This window comes from Anolis sagrei, chromosome 12 (genome assembly GCF_037176765.1).
Source record: "Anolis sagrei isolate rAnoSag1 chromosome 12, rAnoSag1.mat, whole genome shotgun sequence".
Classification (NCBI taxonomy): Eukaryota; Metazoa; Chordata; class Lepidosauria; order Squamata; family Dactyloidae; genus Anolis; species Anolis sagrei.
This window is the reverse complement of record NC_090032.1, coordinates 23,001,218-23,017,609: the sequence shown is the minus strand read 5'-3', so window position 1 is coordinate 23,017,609 and position 16,392 is coordinate 23,001,218. Positions and strand designations below refer to the sequence as shown.

General features: G+C 49.7%; 1 long non-coding RNA gene across 1 annotated transcript; it reads right to left on the bottom strand.

Annotated features, from left to right (window-relative positions):
- Positions 1 to 3,439: 3,439 nt before the first annotated feature.
- LOC137097730 (uncharacterized) lies at positions 3,440 to 10,551 on the bottom strand. The gene is made up of 2 exons (XR_010910406.1): positions 10,477 to 10,551; positions 3,440 to 5,206 (listed from the first exon to the last, which is right to left on the bottom strand). It is a non-coding gene; the product is annotated as an uncharacterized lncRNA (long non-coding RNA).
- Between the last annotated feature and the right edge of the window lie 5,841 nt (positions 10,552 to 16,392).

Below are 16,392 nucleotides of genomic sequence, written 5' to 3'. Positions count from 1 at the left end.
TGGAGAGAGACAAGGTGTCTGCAGGTAGAGAGTGAGCTAAATAGGCCCTTTGCTTTCCTCTATAGAAATGTAGTTTTTGCTATTAAGCCTTTTGCAACATTTAAAGCTTGCTGAAGCTCAATGGCTCTGCTGCTACACTCAAGGAGCTTCCAATCTTTTGTTCTCCTGTGAGCATGGAGAGAGGCAAGATGTCTGCAGGTGGATAGATAGGCCCTAACCTTCCTATACAGAATGTATTTCTTTCAAAGCCAAACCTCATTGGCTCTACTGCTGAGCTCAAGAAGCTTCTCACCTGCTACACTGCTGCTATTTGGTTCTCCTGTGATCATGGAGAGAGGCAAGATGTCTGCAGGGAGATAGATAGAAATATATTCTGTATAGGAAGGTTAGGACCTATCTATCTCCCTGCAGACATCTTGCCCCTCTCCATGCTCACAGGAAAACAAAGTAGCAGCAGTGTAGCAGATGAGAAGCTCCTTGAGCGCAGCAGTAGAGCCAATGAGGTTTGGCATTGAAAGAAATACATTCTGTATAGGAAGGTTAGGGCCTATTTATCTCCCTGCAGACATCTTGCCTCTCTCCATGCTCACAGGAGAACCAAATTGCAGCAGTGTAGCAGGTGAGAAGCTTCTTGAGCGCAGCAGTAGAGCCAGTGAGGTTTGGCATTGAAAGAAATACATTCTGTATTGGAAGTTTAGGGCCGATCTATCTCCCTGGAGACATCTTGCCTCTCTCCATGCTCACAGGAGAACCAAATTGCAGCAGTGTAGCAGGTGAGAAGCTTCTTGAGCGCAGCAGTAGAGCCAGTGAGGTTTGGCATTGAAAGAAATACGTTCTGTATTGGAAGTTTAGGGCCGATCTGTCTCCCTGCAGACATCTTGCCTCCCTCCATGCTCACAGGAGAACCAAATAGCAGCAGTGTAGCAGGTGAGAAGCTTCTTGAGCGCAGCAGTAGAGCCAATGAGGTTTGGCATTGAAAGAAATACATTCTGTATAGGAAGGTTAGGGCCTATCTATCTCCCTGCAGACATCTTGCCCCTCTCCATGCTCACAGGAGAACCAAATTGCAGCAGTGTAGCAGGTGAGAAGCTTCTTGAGCGCAGCAGTAGAGCCAGTGAGGTTTGGCTTTGAGCGCGCCTTTGCTCACCTGGCGGCTGGGATTCTGCCAAGGGATTCTGCTTTTCCGGCATGGAAAAAGAGGGTGGACTAGGTGGCCCACGTGGTCTCACCCAACTCTACTCTTCTGTGATTCTTATATTTGGGTGAGAAGGCAAGGGCCGAGAGAGGAGAGAGGGGGTTCCTCTCCCTGGATGACCCCAAAAAGAGGCCGGAGAGCGACCTGCGGAGGGAGGATGCTCTCGCTGGAGATGCTGCTTGGAGCAGAACGGGGATGGACTCCACGGCCCACTGGGTCAAGGGAGAACTTGTGGCTGAAGGACACCCATCTCCTCCTCCTCCTCCTCCTCCTCCTCCCAGTAGTCAGGCCTGCTTGTGTGCGGATGGGCCAATCCTCATCAGACCATGCAGGATCAACCAACCAAAGAACACCCAACAGATGGTCATGCCGTCTCTGCTTAGAAACCTCCAAAGGAGACTCTTATGGACTCCCGGTGGGAGCAGATTCCACCACTCAACAGCTCTTCCCACCAGGACGTCCTTTCTCTTGTTTAGGTGAGGCTTTTGCACAACTTGTCAGTGTGAGTGAGGGGTGGAGGACAAGGAGAAGCAGAGTCCAAACACGCACAACACACCCCTCCTAGGCAGGCACGTGAATGCAATCCTCTCACGGCCTCCTCCAGCTTTGCAATAGGACAGACTGTCTCATAGGCAAGTGGTTCATTCCAACCCCCAAAACACCGCAGAGTCCTGGTCACAGTGTCACAGCCTCTGGCCTTGTACTCTGAGTGGGTAACAGTGGGGGACTCTGAGTGGGTAACACAGTGGGGGACTCTGAGTGGGTAACACTGGTAGCAATTCGATGCCACAATATCACAATAACAACAACCTAAAACTGTAAACAATAGCATTAATTATGCAGTCATATCGACTTTCATCCACAGTCCATGGAGGTCTTAGGCTTGATGTATCTGCTACTTGTAACTCTTTACAGGTCTTCTCTTCATATTCCCACAAACACAACGGGAACTTCACACAACAGGGATGGCGGTGGAGTACCCACGCAGACAATGATGGCAAGGCCTCTGACCAATGGCAGAGAGCAAGCCGTCCTTCCTGGAAGGTCAGACCCCGGTGGTGGTGGTGGTGCTGGGGGTGGGGACTCCTGTTCGACTCCCTGGCCGGGGGTGTCCCTCAGGGTTGAAGGTTCTCCCTCGGGCGATCGAACATTTACAGGGAACCGCCGGGAGAGATCACCCAGAGTTTTGGAGTTTGGTGTCAGATGTATGCCGACGACACCCAACTCTATCACTCCTTTCCACCCAAAGCCAAGGATGCCACCCTGCTCCTGGACCAGTGCCTGTCACCAGTGATGGACTGGGTGAGAGCTCACAAGTGGAGAGTAAGTCCAGACAAAACAGAGGTACTCCTGGTCAGTTGGGGGGCGGATCAGGGTGTGGGGTGACGGCCTGTGTTGGGCGGAGTCACTCTCCCCTGGTTCGCAGTCTGGGGGTGATCCTGGACTCATCGCTGACCCTGGAACCCCAGGTATGGGGGGGGGGGCACGAAAGCTTGAGTACAATTAAAACTTGTGCGCAATGCGCCCATACCTTGAGACGCCAGATTCGGCCATGGTAGTACACATCTTTGCTGGATTACTGCAAGGCTCTCTCCGTGGAGCTGCCCTTGAAGGTAGTACAGAAGCTGCAACTGGTCCAAAGATCTGCAGCCAGGGACTGGAGCACCGGACGGGGAAGGGACAATCCCTCCATTAGGGAAGCTCCACTGTCTGCTTCTGGGCTAAGGACAAGTGCTGGTCGTTACCCAGAAAGCCCCAAACGGTTCGGGACCGGACTCTCTACAAAGCCGCATCTCCGGATACACACCGCCCTGGGCGCTGTGGTTGGCAGAGGAGGCTCTCCTCTCAGTCCCGCCCTCGTCTCAAGCGCGGCTGTTGGGGACGACAGACGGGGTCTTTTCCGTGGCCGCTCCCCACTTCAGGACCTCCCTCCTGAAAGAAGTAAACATGGCCCCTCCCCCCTCTCTTTATGAGCTCTAGTTTATGGGGAAGAGGAGGAGGAGGAGCACTTTATGACATCTACTCTGTTAGTTTTCTGTAATGCGAATGCCTGAATATGCAAAGACACGGCATCAAGGAGAGTGCGGCGAAAAGCGAACGGGATCCCTGAGAGCGTGAGAGAAAGAGCGAGACAGGAGAACCACGCAGGCAAAGGTCGTGAAACCTTCTTAGGCCCGTCTGCTGATTCAAAGCAATACAGCCTCGCCAAATCCAGACACACGCAAGCAAATAACAACTCCAGAATAATACAATAAAACAGTTTACTCACAAATCTTATATGAAGCTGATCATACAGGTAAAATCTTGAGTTTCATGTAATCCAACAATATAGCTAGGAACCAAGCAATGGGACAGACTGTCTCATAGGCAAGTAGTTCATTCCAACCCCCAAAACACCGCAGAGTCCTGGTCACAGTGTCACAGCCTGTGCATCGCCCCAATGTTTTGTCTGCCTGGGACCATTCGAAACATACAGGCAGGTCTCCTCTAGATGTGTGTGAGCTCTTTGCTGTCTGATGCATCTTCCCTTGTGTGGGTCCTTTGATGGGTACGCAGATTCCCACTCTGACTGAAGCTCTTTCCACATTCCACGCATTTATGTGGCTTCTCCCCTGTGTGCATCCTTTGATGGGTACGCAGATGTGAACTCTGACTGAAGCTCTTTCCACATTCCATGCATTTATGTGGCTTCTCTCCTGTGTGGGTCCATTGATGGCTACGCAGACTGCAACTGCGACTGAAGCTCTTTCCACATTCCATGCATGTATGTGTCTTCTCCCCTGTGTGCGTCCTTTGATGGGTGTGCAGATCTCCACTCCGACTGAAGCTCTTTCCACATTCCATGCATTTATGTGGCTTCTCCCCTGTGTGGATCCTTTGATGGGTATGCAGATCTCCACTCCGACTGAAGCTCTTTCCACATTCCATGCATTTATGTGGCTTCTCCCCTGTGTGGATACTTTGATGGATACGCAGTTCTCCACTCTGACTGAAGCTCTTTCCACATTCTATGCATTTATGTGGCTTCTCCCCTGTGTGCGTCCTTTGATGGGAACAGAGATCTGAACTCCGACTGAAGCTCTTTCCACATTGCATGCATTTATGTGGTTTCTCCCCTGTGTGGGCCCTTTGATGGATATGCAGATCTGAACTCCGAATGAAGCTCTTTCCACATTCCATGCATTTATGTGGCTTCTCCCCTGTGTGGATCCTTTGATGGAAACGCAGAGCTGAACTCCGACTGAAGCTCTTTCCACATTCCACACATTTGTACGGCTTCTCTCCTGTGTGGGTCCTTTGATGGATACGCAGAGCCCTACTGTGACTGAAGCTCCTTCCACACTCCATGCATGTATGTGGCTTTTCTCCTGTGTGGATCCTTTGATGGGAGCGCAGGTTTCCACTCTCCCTGAAGCTCTTTCCACATTCCACGCATTTATATGGCTTCTCCCCTGTATGGGTCCTTTGATGGATACGCAGACTGCCACTCTGACTGAAGCTCTTTCGACATTCCACGCATTTATACGGCTTCTCCCCTGTATGGGTCCTTTGATGGATACGCAGACTGCCACTCTGACTGAAGCTCTTTCGACATTCCACGCATTTATACGGCTTCTCTCCTGTGTGAGTTCGTTGATGTGTAGTAAGAGAACTTCTCTTGATGAAACATTTCCCACATTCCACACAGTTATGTCGCTTCTCCCCTGTGTGTGATTTTGACAAGGAATGGGAGTTTTCCATTCTTTTACATTCAAATATTATGCCAGAAGGTCACAGATATGTTCTCCTGATTTCCGCTTCTCGGTCCTTGTATTGCTCTAGTCCACTCGAAGAAATAAATTACCAAGCCCCACTGTTTACATCACAATCCTCCCTTTCCTCCTTGAATGGACAGCTATGGAGCTTGAAATATAATTTCTCCAACTTATTGTTTCTTGTGAGTGCTGTGCGACTTCATTCCTGTCGTAAGCCGAAGGGAAGTGTTCTTCAGAAGGTTCCTTCAGAGATTACCTGCCAGAGAAAGGAGAGGAAAATCTTATCAGGAGCAGAGCACAGAAGTCTCTCCTTGAACAAGAAGGACCATCGCTTGGCGCTGTAGGCAATGCCGGAGAAGAAGGGAGAAAGAAAGAGCGGTCCGATGGAGAAGAGCCTCGGCCTGCTGAGAAGGACGTCAACACTTGCCCAACCGAGAGCGAGCCCTGCCAAGAGGGGAGGGTGGCCCACGATTCTCTGCAGGAGATTGTCTACACTGCAGATAATGTACCAAAAACTATTAGAATGGAACACGGAAACAGAACAGATACAGGAAAACATGATTCCGTGGGCTGAGGATATTGACCGCTCTCTCTTCTCAGAGGAACGGGGAAAAGGGTGGAAACTGAAATCAAAATACTCAAGATCCATCAAAGTAATAGAAAACGGGTACAAAATGTTTTTCCGTTGGCACACCAGAGAAGCGAGCAAGAGACTATAAGAACCAAAACAATAAATGTTGGAAATGTGGGGTTTTGGAGAGAGACTAAAATAAAGATAAATATATACTTGTATTTCACTTCTGCAGCAAGAACACTCCCAGCGCAGAAATGGCGTGAGAACTCTTGTCTGTTGGGGCTAGGGGTGAATGCTTCCACTGCGAATCACCTAGCTCCAACAGACAAGAGTCCTTTGTCCCACCCTGGCCATTCCACGAGTATGTAAACCCAATTTTCCTAGTTGCAACAGACCTCACAACCTCTGAGGATGCTGGTCATAGATGCAGGAGAGACGTCAGGAGAGAATGCCTCTAGAACATGGCCATATAGCCCGACGAAACCTACAACAACCCATTCACCCCTAGCTCCAACAGACAAGAGTCCTTTGTCCCACCCTGGCCATTCCACGAGTATATAAACCCAATTTTCCTAGTTGCAACAGACCTCACAACCTCTGAGGATGCTGGTCATAGATGCAGGCGAAACGTCAGGAGAGAATGCCTCTAGAACATGGCCATATAGCCCGAAGAAACCTACAACCCATTCACACCTAGCTCCAACAGACAAGAGTCCTTTGTCCCACCCTGGCCATTCCACGGGTATATAAACCCAATTTTCCTAGTTGCAACAGACCTCACAACCTCTGAGGATGCCGGTCATAGATGCAGGTGAAACGTCAGGAGAGAATGCCTCTAGAACATGGCCATATTGCCCGAAAAAACCTACAACAACCCAGATGATAACAACAACAACAATAATAATAATAATAAACTTTATTAATACCCCGCCACCATCTCCCAAACGGGGACTCGGGGCGGTTGACATGAGGCCAAGCCCAATCAACAAATTACAGCAAAATAAAACCGAAAACACATGCAACAAACAACAACAACACAATTACATAAAACATATGAATACATTAACGATTTAAGATTACCATAAACAGTGACAATGGGCGGATACATGTGCGAGAAAATGATTCTAAAAACCTATTAAAAACTGATTAATATTGATTTTAAACACAGGTGAGATCAAAGGAGAAGCAGGTTATTTGGGGAGGGGGAGGGGGGCTCATTGAAACGAAGGTGGTGGGATCGAGCTTTCCCACGAAGGGGGGGGGGGGGAATATACTCCAGTGACACAAACATGGAGGCTGAGCAATAGTATCAGGTGGCGTACCTACTCACCAAAGGCGCCGCGGATAATCAATAACCCATTGAAATTGTAATAGAGAAAAGAAAAATGGTGAAAGCCGTGAGCAAGTTCCCAAGAAGAAGAAGAAGAAGAAGAAGAAGAGAAGGAAAAAGGAAGTGAAACTCCCCGTGGAAGGGACCGGAGGACGTCATTGCCCCCCATCCTTATGTATCATAGAATCCTAGAATGCTAGAGTTGGAAGAGACCTCCTGGGCCATCCTCCAGTCCAACCCCATTCTGCCAAGAAGCAGGAATATTGCATCCAAATCACCCCTGACAGATGGCCATCCAGCCTCTGCTTCAAAGCTTCCAAAGAAGGAGCCTCCACCACACTCCCTCCGGGGCAGAGAGTTCCACTGCTGAACGGCTCTCACAGTCAGGAAGTTCTTCCTCATGTTCAGGTGGAATCTCCTCTCTTGGAGTTTGAAGCCATGGCTCCATTGCGTCCTAGTCTCCAGGGAAGCAGAAAGGAAGCTTGCTCCTTCCTCCTCCCTGTGGCTTCCTCTCACATATTTATACATGGCTATCTTATCCCCTCTCCGCCTTCTCTTCTTTAGCCTAAACATGCCCAGCTCCTTAAGCCGCTCCTCACAGGGCTTGTTCTCCAGACCCTTGATCATTTGAGTCGCCCTCCTCTGGACACATTCCAGCTTAGAGTCAATCTCTCTCTTGAATTGTGGTGACCAGAATTGGACACAATATTCCAGGTGTGGTCTAACCAAAGCAGAATAGAGCATGGGGAGCATTACTTCCTTAGATCTAGACACTAGGCTCCTCTTGATGCAGACCAAAATCCCATTGGCTTTTTTTGCCGCCACATCACATTCCTGGCTCATGTTCACCTTCCTCCCCACGAGGACTCCAAGATCTTTTTCACACGTCCTGCTCTCAAGCCAGGCCTCATCGTCCCCCATTCTGTCTCTTTGCATTTCATTTTTTCTGCCAAAGTGGAGTCTCTTGCATTTGTCACTGTTGAACTTCATTTTGTTAGTTTTGGCCCATCTCTCTAATCTGTCTCTAATCACCCCCATTTCTCTTCTTTTCCCCCCATATTATTATTATTATTATTATTATTATTATTATTATTATTATTATTTTCCCCTCTGTTTCCTTTCCTTTCCTCCGTTACCTAACCTCCAACCCCCACTCTATCCCAAATTGTTTTCATGTAAATAATGGAAATCCTTGCAATAAAGATAATTATCAAAAAAAGGAAGGACATTGACAAACTGCAGCCGGTTCCGAGAAAGGCAACAAACAAAGACGTGGAAACATTGAAAGAGTGAACGTGCGCAGATTGAGAGGAAGGCAACAAGGACGGGGCCACGTTAAAAGGGCAAAGGAAAGGGAAGTCAAGGCAACCACTGTCTGCATTCACGGAGGAAACAATATTGTGGCTCAAACGGAAACGGTGTGCCAAAGGTGATGTTTGTGCCACGGCTCAGGAAGACGGAGGGAAGCCACGAAAGGCGCTGCACCCACCACAGGCCCCTCTTTGGCCCCGGAGCCCATCTGCGCGGGGGGGGGGGGGGCTTCATTGAGGAAGTCGGAGGGAAGCCATGAAAGGCGCTGCACCCGACCCCGAGAGCGGCGGAGGCCCCCGCCTTCAAATTGGTATGAACTGCAGCGGAGAGTTCCGCAGTTCCTGGAAGCCAAGTTTGGGACCAACTGATGAAATGTGCCCCAACAGACAGCTCAAAACTAGGATTGCATTCAGCCTTTATCACTTTTCCCCTGACTTTGTAATCCCTAATAAAGGTACTTGAAAATTGCAACTTTTTAACTTTTCCGCTTGATACTTTGTGTCCTTCACTGCCTAAGCTACCCAATGCAAGAAATAAACCCTTTTCCAGGCTCCGGGTAACCGCGAGCCTGCCTGGGATGCCTTTCTGGCGTCCCGGGGAGGCCGAATCTGCGTCAATTGGAACCGCGGATACGGAGATCTTCCTTTTGGGCCCCCGTATCCGCTAAAATCTCAAAATGGCGGATCGGTCCCGTTTTGATGCCATATTTTTCTGTACTTAATTCTTAACTAAACTGCTATCTTGCTTTTCTCATTTTGGCCCCGGAGCCCGTCTGCGGGGGGGGGGGGAGGGTTCATTGAGGATCCCCTGCCCGTGGAGCTGAGTCTGGACCCAACTGAGAATCAGCAACACTTGCGTTACTACTGGAATGGCCAACAAAGGGACTGGCTGGGGTTGCCTACTTTTGCTGGGATGGCTCAGAAGAGGCTTCCCTCTCATTGGGGTCAACTGTTTATTTTTAATAGGTGTGTGTGTTTGGGTTTTCAATGGCCTCCTCCTGTGTTTCTCTGTTTGTAAGTGGTTCCGGTCTCCTTTTAAGAGAGAGAGAGAAAGCGGGAGGGCGACTGCGATGACCAAGGGTCTGGAGAACAGGCCCTATGAGGAGCGGCTTAAAGAGTTGGCCATGCTTAGCCTTTGGAAGGAGACATGAGGAGGGCCGTGGGTCAAGTTCTGTGAGGGGAAGGGGTCCTCGGGAGGAGGAGGAGGAGGGAGCAGGCGTCCTTTCTGCCACCCCGGAGACGAGGAGGCAAGGGAGCCACGGCTTCCAACCACAAGGAAGGAATCACAGAATCCTAAAAGAGTGGGAAGAGACCCCCTCCTGGGCAGTCATCCAGTCCAACCCCATTCTACCAAGAAGCAGGAATATTGCAATCAAAGCAACCCTGACAGATGGCCACCCAGCCTCTGTTTAAAGGCTTCCAAAGAAGGAGCCTCCACCACACTCCCTCCGGGGAAGGCAGAGAGTTCCACTGCTGAACGGCTCTCCTTACAGTCAGTCAGGAAGGAAGGAAGGAAGGGGACTCCTCCTGAAGACGAGGAAGGACTCCCGCCGCCTGTGAAGGGCAGGGAAGAAGGGGAAGAAGGGAGGCCGGGAGTCAGGGCTGCCTGGCTCTTCTTCCCATGGGACCCGGGTCTCTTCTGGCCGGAGGAGGGAGCCGGAGAGGCCGGAGGGGAAGAGGAAGAAGAAGAAGGGGTAGAAGGGGAAGGAGAAGGGGAAGGAGGAGGGGAAGGAGGAGGAGGCCAGAGGCAGCGTGCCTAATAATAATAATATGACTATAATAATAAACTATAAAGTAGTAATATACTATACTAGTAATAATAATAATAATAATAATAATAACAGGATGCTAGTTGGAAGGCCACGAATAAACACAAATAAATCCCTCCCTACAGATGGCCATTCTGCCCCTGCTTAATAATAATAATAATAATAATATGACTATAATAATAAACTATAAAGTAATCATATACTATACTATATTAGTAATAATAATAATAATAATAATAATAGTTGGAAGGCCACGAATGAACACAACTAAATCCCTCCCTACAGATGGCCATTCTGCCCCTGCTTAATAATAATAATATTTAATAATAATAATTAATAATAATAATGTGCTTAATAATAATAATATGACTATAATAATAAACTATAAAGTAATCATATACTATACTATATTAGTAATAATAATAATAATAATAATAGGATGCTAGTTGGAAGGCCAGGAATGAACACAACTAAATCCCTCCCAACAGATGGCCATTCTGCCCCTGCTTAATAATGAGGCCTACCCCTGGGACACTCACTCACCCCCACTCCCAGGAAAGGCCTCACCCTTCCCTCTCTCTCTCTCTTTCTCTCTGACCGGAAGAAGGCCTCCTCCTCCTCCTCTCTTTCTCCCTCCCTTCCTCCCTCCCTCCTCCGGAAGTGAGCTCACGGGGAAAGGCCGAGTCCGAGCCTCCCGAGACGCTCTAGGAAACGGAGGCCGGTCCCTCTCGCTGGGCTTCCGCCAAGACCAAACATGGCGGCCGCGCGGGGGCTGTGCGCCCAGAGAGAGGCGGGGCTTCTTGGCGGCGCTGGCCAGTCAGAAGCAAGAGCGCCCCCTTCCTTCCAATAGGAATGCGCCTCCCTCTCTGGCCACCGTGGTCCCATGAAGACCTCACTGGAATCAAGATACTCTGTAACCAAGGAATCCCTCCTAATCTTCTGACCACGTGTCTTCTCTCTCCTTGATGCCAGAGAGGCCTTCTCCGATGTCCCTCCCTCCTCCCTGTGGCTTCCTCTCACATCTTGATACATGGCCCTCATCCTGTCTCCTCTCAGCCTTCTCTTCTTCAGGCTAAACATGCCCAGCTCCCCAAGCCGCTCCTCATGGGTCTTGTTCTCCAGACCCTAGAATCATAGAATCATAGAGTTGGAAGAGATCTCATGGGCCATCCAGTCCCACCCCCTTCTGCCAGGAAGCAGGACCATCGCATTCAAAGCTCCCCCGACAGATGGCCATCCAGCCTCGGGTGAAAAGCCTCCCAAGAAGGAGCGTCCACCACAGTCCAGAGCAGAGAGTTCCACTGCTGAACGGCTCTCACAGTCAGGAAGTTCTTTCTCATGTTCAGGAGGAATCTCCTCTCTTGTAGTTTGCAGCCGTGGCTCCATGGCGTCCTAGTCTCTCTCCAGGGAAGCAGAAAGGAAGCCTGCTCCCTCCTCCTCCCTAGGACATCTTCCCCTCACATGTGGATCCCTGGCCCTCATCCTGCCTCCTCTCCGCCTCCTCTTTCTTCTTCAGGCTAAACGTGCCCTGCAGCTCTTTCAGCCGCTCCTCATGGGGCTTGTTCCCCAGACCCCCCTGGATCCTTTGAGTCGCCCTCTTTCTCTGGACACAGTATTCCAGCTTGTCGACATCTCCTTTCCTATGCATGGCTATTGTATCTCCTCTCCGCCTTCTCTCTCTTCTTCAGGCTAAACGTGCCCTGCAGCTTCTTAAGCCGCTCCTCATGGGGCTTGTTCTCCAGACCCTGGATCCACTCAGCCCCACCCACTAGGCAGGGAGGGAGGGGGGAGGGGCGAGGGGCAGGCTTGTGGGCGGGGCTGAGTGAGAGTGTAGCCAACATCCGGGTCTGGCTGGTCTCCCTCCCTCCCTCTCTCTCTGAATGGCAGAGGGAGCCTCAGCCCGGGAGGCCGGGTCTGCCTGGAGACTGGTGACGCGGAGAGCCCAGGCCCATTTCCATTGGCGCATCCCCATGCGAAGGAAGGAAGGAAGGAAAGCGCTCGGGGCGAGTTTCTGCCTGGAGACCGGTGACGCCAAAAGGGAGGCGAATTCCTATTGGCGGGCGGGTGCTGGGCCTCTGGAGGAGAAGGAAGGAAGGAAGGGGGCGCTCTTGCTCCTGACTGGCCAGTGCCGCCAAGAAGCCCCGCCCCTCTCCGGTCACCCAGCCCGCGGCAGCCATTTTTGGTCTTGGCGGAAGTCCAAGCGAGAGGGGCCGGCCTCCGCTTCCTAGAGGGACGAGGGAGGGAGGCTCGGTCTCGGCCTTTCCTCGTGAGCTCACTTCCGGAGGAGGAAGGGAGAGAGGGAGGAAGAGGAGGCCTTCTTCCGGTCAGAGAGAGAGAGAGGGAAGGGTGAGGCCCTTCCTGGGAGTGGGGGAGGGTGAGTGGCCCAGGGGTAGGCCTGATTATTAAGCAGGGGCAGAATGGCCATCTGTTGGGAGGGATTTAGTTGTGTTCATTCCTGGCCTTCCAACTACTACTACTACTATTATTATTATTACTAATATAGTATAGTATATTATTCCTTTATAGTTTATTATTATAGTCATATTATTATTATTATTAAGCACATTATTATTATTATTATTATTTATTATTAAGCAGCGGCAGAATGGCCATCTGTTGGGAGGGATTTATTTGTGTTCATTCGTGGTCTTCCAACTACTACTATTATTATTATTACTAATATAGTATAGTATATTATTCCTTTATAGTTTATTATTATAGTCATATTATTATTATTATTAAGCGCGCTGCCTCTGGCCTCCTCCTCCTCCCCCTTCCTCTTCCCCTTCTTCCTCTTCCTCTTCCCCTTCTTCCTCTTCCCCTTCTTCTTCTTCCTCTTCCCCTTCTTCCTCTTCCTCTTCCCCTCCGGCCTCTCCGGCTCCCTCCTCCAGCCAGAAGAGACCCGGGTCCCTTGGGAAGAAGAGCCAGGCAGCCCGACTCCCGGCCTCCCTTCTTCCCCTTCTTCCCTGCCCTTCACAGGCGGCGGGAGTCCTTCCTCGTCTTCAGGAGGAGTCCCCTTCCTTCCTTCCTTCCTGACTGGGAGAGCCGTTCAGCAGTGGAACTCTCTGCCTTCTCCGGAGGGAGTCTGGTGGAGGCTCCTTCTTTGGAAGCTTTTAAACAGAGGCTGGATGGCCATCTGTCAGGGGTGCTTTGAATGCAATATTCCTGCTTCTTGGCAGAATGGGGTTGGACTGGATGAGGGCCCAGGAGGTCTCTTTCCACTCTAGGATTCTATGAGGAGGAGGAGTTGGTGGTGGTTGTTTTGCTTCTCAAAGGGTTAGCAGTAGGGAGGCTGGGTGGCTATCTGTCAGGGGTGCTTTGAGTGCAACATTCCTGCTTCTTGGCAGAATGGGGTTGGACTGGAGGATGGCCCAGGAGGGGGTCTCTTCCCACTCTTCTAGGATTCTGTGATTCCTTCCTTGTGGTTGGAAGCCGTGGCTCCCTTGCCTCCTCGTCTCCGGGGCGGCAGAAAGGACGCCTGCTCCCTCCTCCTCCTCCTCCTCCTGAGGACCCCTTCCCCTCACAGAACTTGACCCACGGCTCCCCTCATGTCTCCTTCCAAAGGCTAAGCATGCCCAACTCTTTAAGCCGCTCCTCATAGGGCCTGTTCTCCAGACCCTTGGTCATCGCAGTCGCCCTCCCGCTTTCTCTCTCTCTCTTAAAAGGAGACCGGAACCACTTACAAACAGAGAAATACAGGAGGAGGCCATTGAAAACCCAAAAACACACACCTATTAAAAATAAACAGTTGACACCAATGAGAAAGAAGCCTCGTCTTCTGAGCCATCCCAGCAGAAGTAGGCCAGCCTAGCCAGTCCCCTTGTTGGCCATTCCAGTGGGAACGCCAGTGTTGCTGGCTCTCCGTTTATTGATTTATGGATTGATTTACTTTCTTTGGAGACGGCTCTTCTTTCTCAGCGCTGAGGCGACTCAGAGCGGTTTGCAACAGTTTCGGAATACACACAATACAAAACCATCAGGCATTTCAAAGCAGTAGCATCACAACTCATTCAACATCAGCATCAATACAACAGGACATCAATACAACAAACCCATCAGGTCTCGTCCATGAAATCAGAATCCAAACTCGTTATCCGTTATTGCGTGTTCCGATAACACTGTTCAACGGAGAAAAAGTTTCGGGCCTGAAAATAGTTCTTCTTTTATGATTTTGGGGTGCTGAAAATGGAAATGACATTTTAAAATGTATATTGGCTCTAGTTTTTATGATATAAGCAATCACGGGATCACGTATGGTTGAAAAAATGCATGTTGCGACTTACACTATGGAAGATTCTAGAATACTCTAGATGACGCAGTATTAGTGCCGTGTGCAAAAGCCAGAAAGCCCTCTATAAGGCCAGACTTTTGAACGGTGAGGGTCAGTCAGTTGAAGGCTGAGACAGTCTCGTTAAACATCGTTTGACATTGTTCTTTTGACTGTAGTTCTGCCTCCTCGCACGTGTGTAAACAAAGCCCTATGGAAAAAAGAGATCAAGGCCAATGGACTCCGTCCATGCTGTCAGACTCCTGCCGGAGCATTCATTGGAAGAGGGAATCCTTTCCTTGGATACAAAAGAAAAGTCAAGAGAAGCAAACAGGATAGAAACTCAAATCACGATTAAAGCGACATTGAAACTTTCAGGCTTTTCAACTGCATTAGGCCGACTCATAGAGTTTCTTGCTGCACAAACATAAACAATAGACTAATTAAATAAATATTTCTCATGTATAAACTATTGGCAATATAATTTGACTAAAATTTAGTAAACATTCACGGTTTATATACATGCAGTAAGGTTAGGCGCATTATCATAATATTAACGAATTACCTATTGTGGAGAAAATTGAAATAGCGGTTGCATAAAAACCAGAGCCAATTAACACATTTAATTATTATATTTGAATTCAGCATGTTAAATTTATTAAGAAACGGCACATTTCGTTTCCGAAACTGAGAAAAACTGAAAATTTGTAGAACAGTGTAATCAGTCAATCAGTCACACTGCTTAGTCGAATGCCTGTTCAAACAGCCGGGTCTTTACTTTCCTCCGAAATGCCAGCAAGGAGGGGGTTAATCTGATATCTGCAGGGAGGGCGTTCCACAGCCGAGGGGCCACCACTGAGAAGGCCCTGTCTCTCGTCCCCGCCAGGCGCGCTTGTGAAGCTGGCGAGATCGAGAGCAGGGCCTCCCCAGACGATCTTCATGTCCTCAGTTGGGTCCAGACTCAGCTCCACGGGCAGGGGATCCTCAATGAACCCTCCCCTCCCCCCCCCCCCCCGCAGACGGGCTCCGGGGCCAAAATGAGAAAAGCAAGATAGCAGTTTAGTTAAGAATTAAGTACAGAAAAATATGGCATCAAAACGGGGCCGATCCGCCATTTTGAGATTTTAGCAGATACGGGGGCCCAAAAGGAAGGTCTCCGTATCCGCGGTTCCAATTGACGCAGATTCGTCCTCCCCGGGAGGCCAGAAAGGCATCCCAGGCAGGCTCGTGGTTTCCCGGAGCCTGGAAAAGGGTTTATTTCATGCATTGGGTAGCTTAGGCAGTGAAGGACACAAAGTATCAAGCAGAAAAGTTAAAAGGCTGCCATTTTCAAGTACCTTTATTAGGGATTACAAAGTCAGGGCTTGGGGGAAAGTGATAAAGGCTGGATGCAATCCTAGTTTTGAGCTGTCTGTTGGGGCACATTTCATCAGTTGGTCCCAAACTTGGCTTCCAGGAACTGCGGAACTCTCCGCTGCAGTTCATACCAATTTGAAGGCGGGGGCCTCCGCCGCTCTCGGGGTCGGGTGCAGCGCTGTTCATGGCTTCCCTCCGACTTCCTCAATGAAGCCCCTCCCCCCCCCCCCCCGCAGACGGGCTCCGGGGCCAAAGAGGGGCCTGTGGTGGGTGCAGCGCCTTTCGTGGCTTCCCTCCGACTTCCTGAGCCGTGGCACAAACATCACCTTTGGCACACCGTTTCCGTTTGAGCCACAATGTTGTTTCCTCCGTGAATGCAGACAGTGGTTGCCTTGACTTCCCTTTCCTTTGCCCTTTTAACGTGGCCCCGTCCTTGTTGCCTTTCTCTCAATCTGCGCACGTTCACTCTTTCAATGTTTCCACGTCTTTGTTGCCTTTCTCGGAACCGGCTGCAGTTTGTTAATGTCCTTCCTTTTTTTGATAATTATCTTTATTGCAAGGATTTCCATTATTTACATGGAAACAATTTGGGATAGAGTGGGGGTCAGAGGTTAGGTAAGGGAGGAAAGGAAAGGAAACAGAGGGGGAAATAATAATAATAATAATAATAATAATAATAATAATATGAAAAAAAGAAGAGAAATGGGGGTGATACGTAAGGATTGGGGGGCAATGACGTCCTCCGGTCCATTCCACGGGGAGTTTCACTTCCTTTTTCCTTCTCTTCTTCTTCTTCTTCTTGGGAACTTGCTCACGGCTTTCACCATTTTTCTTTT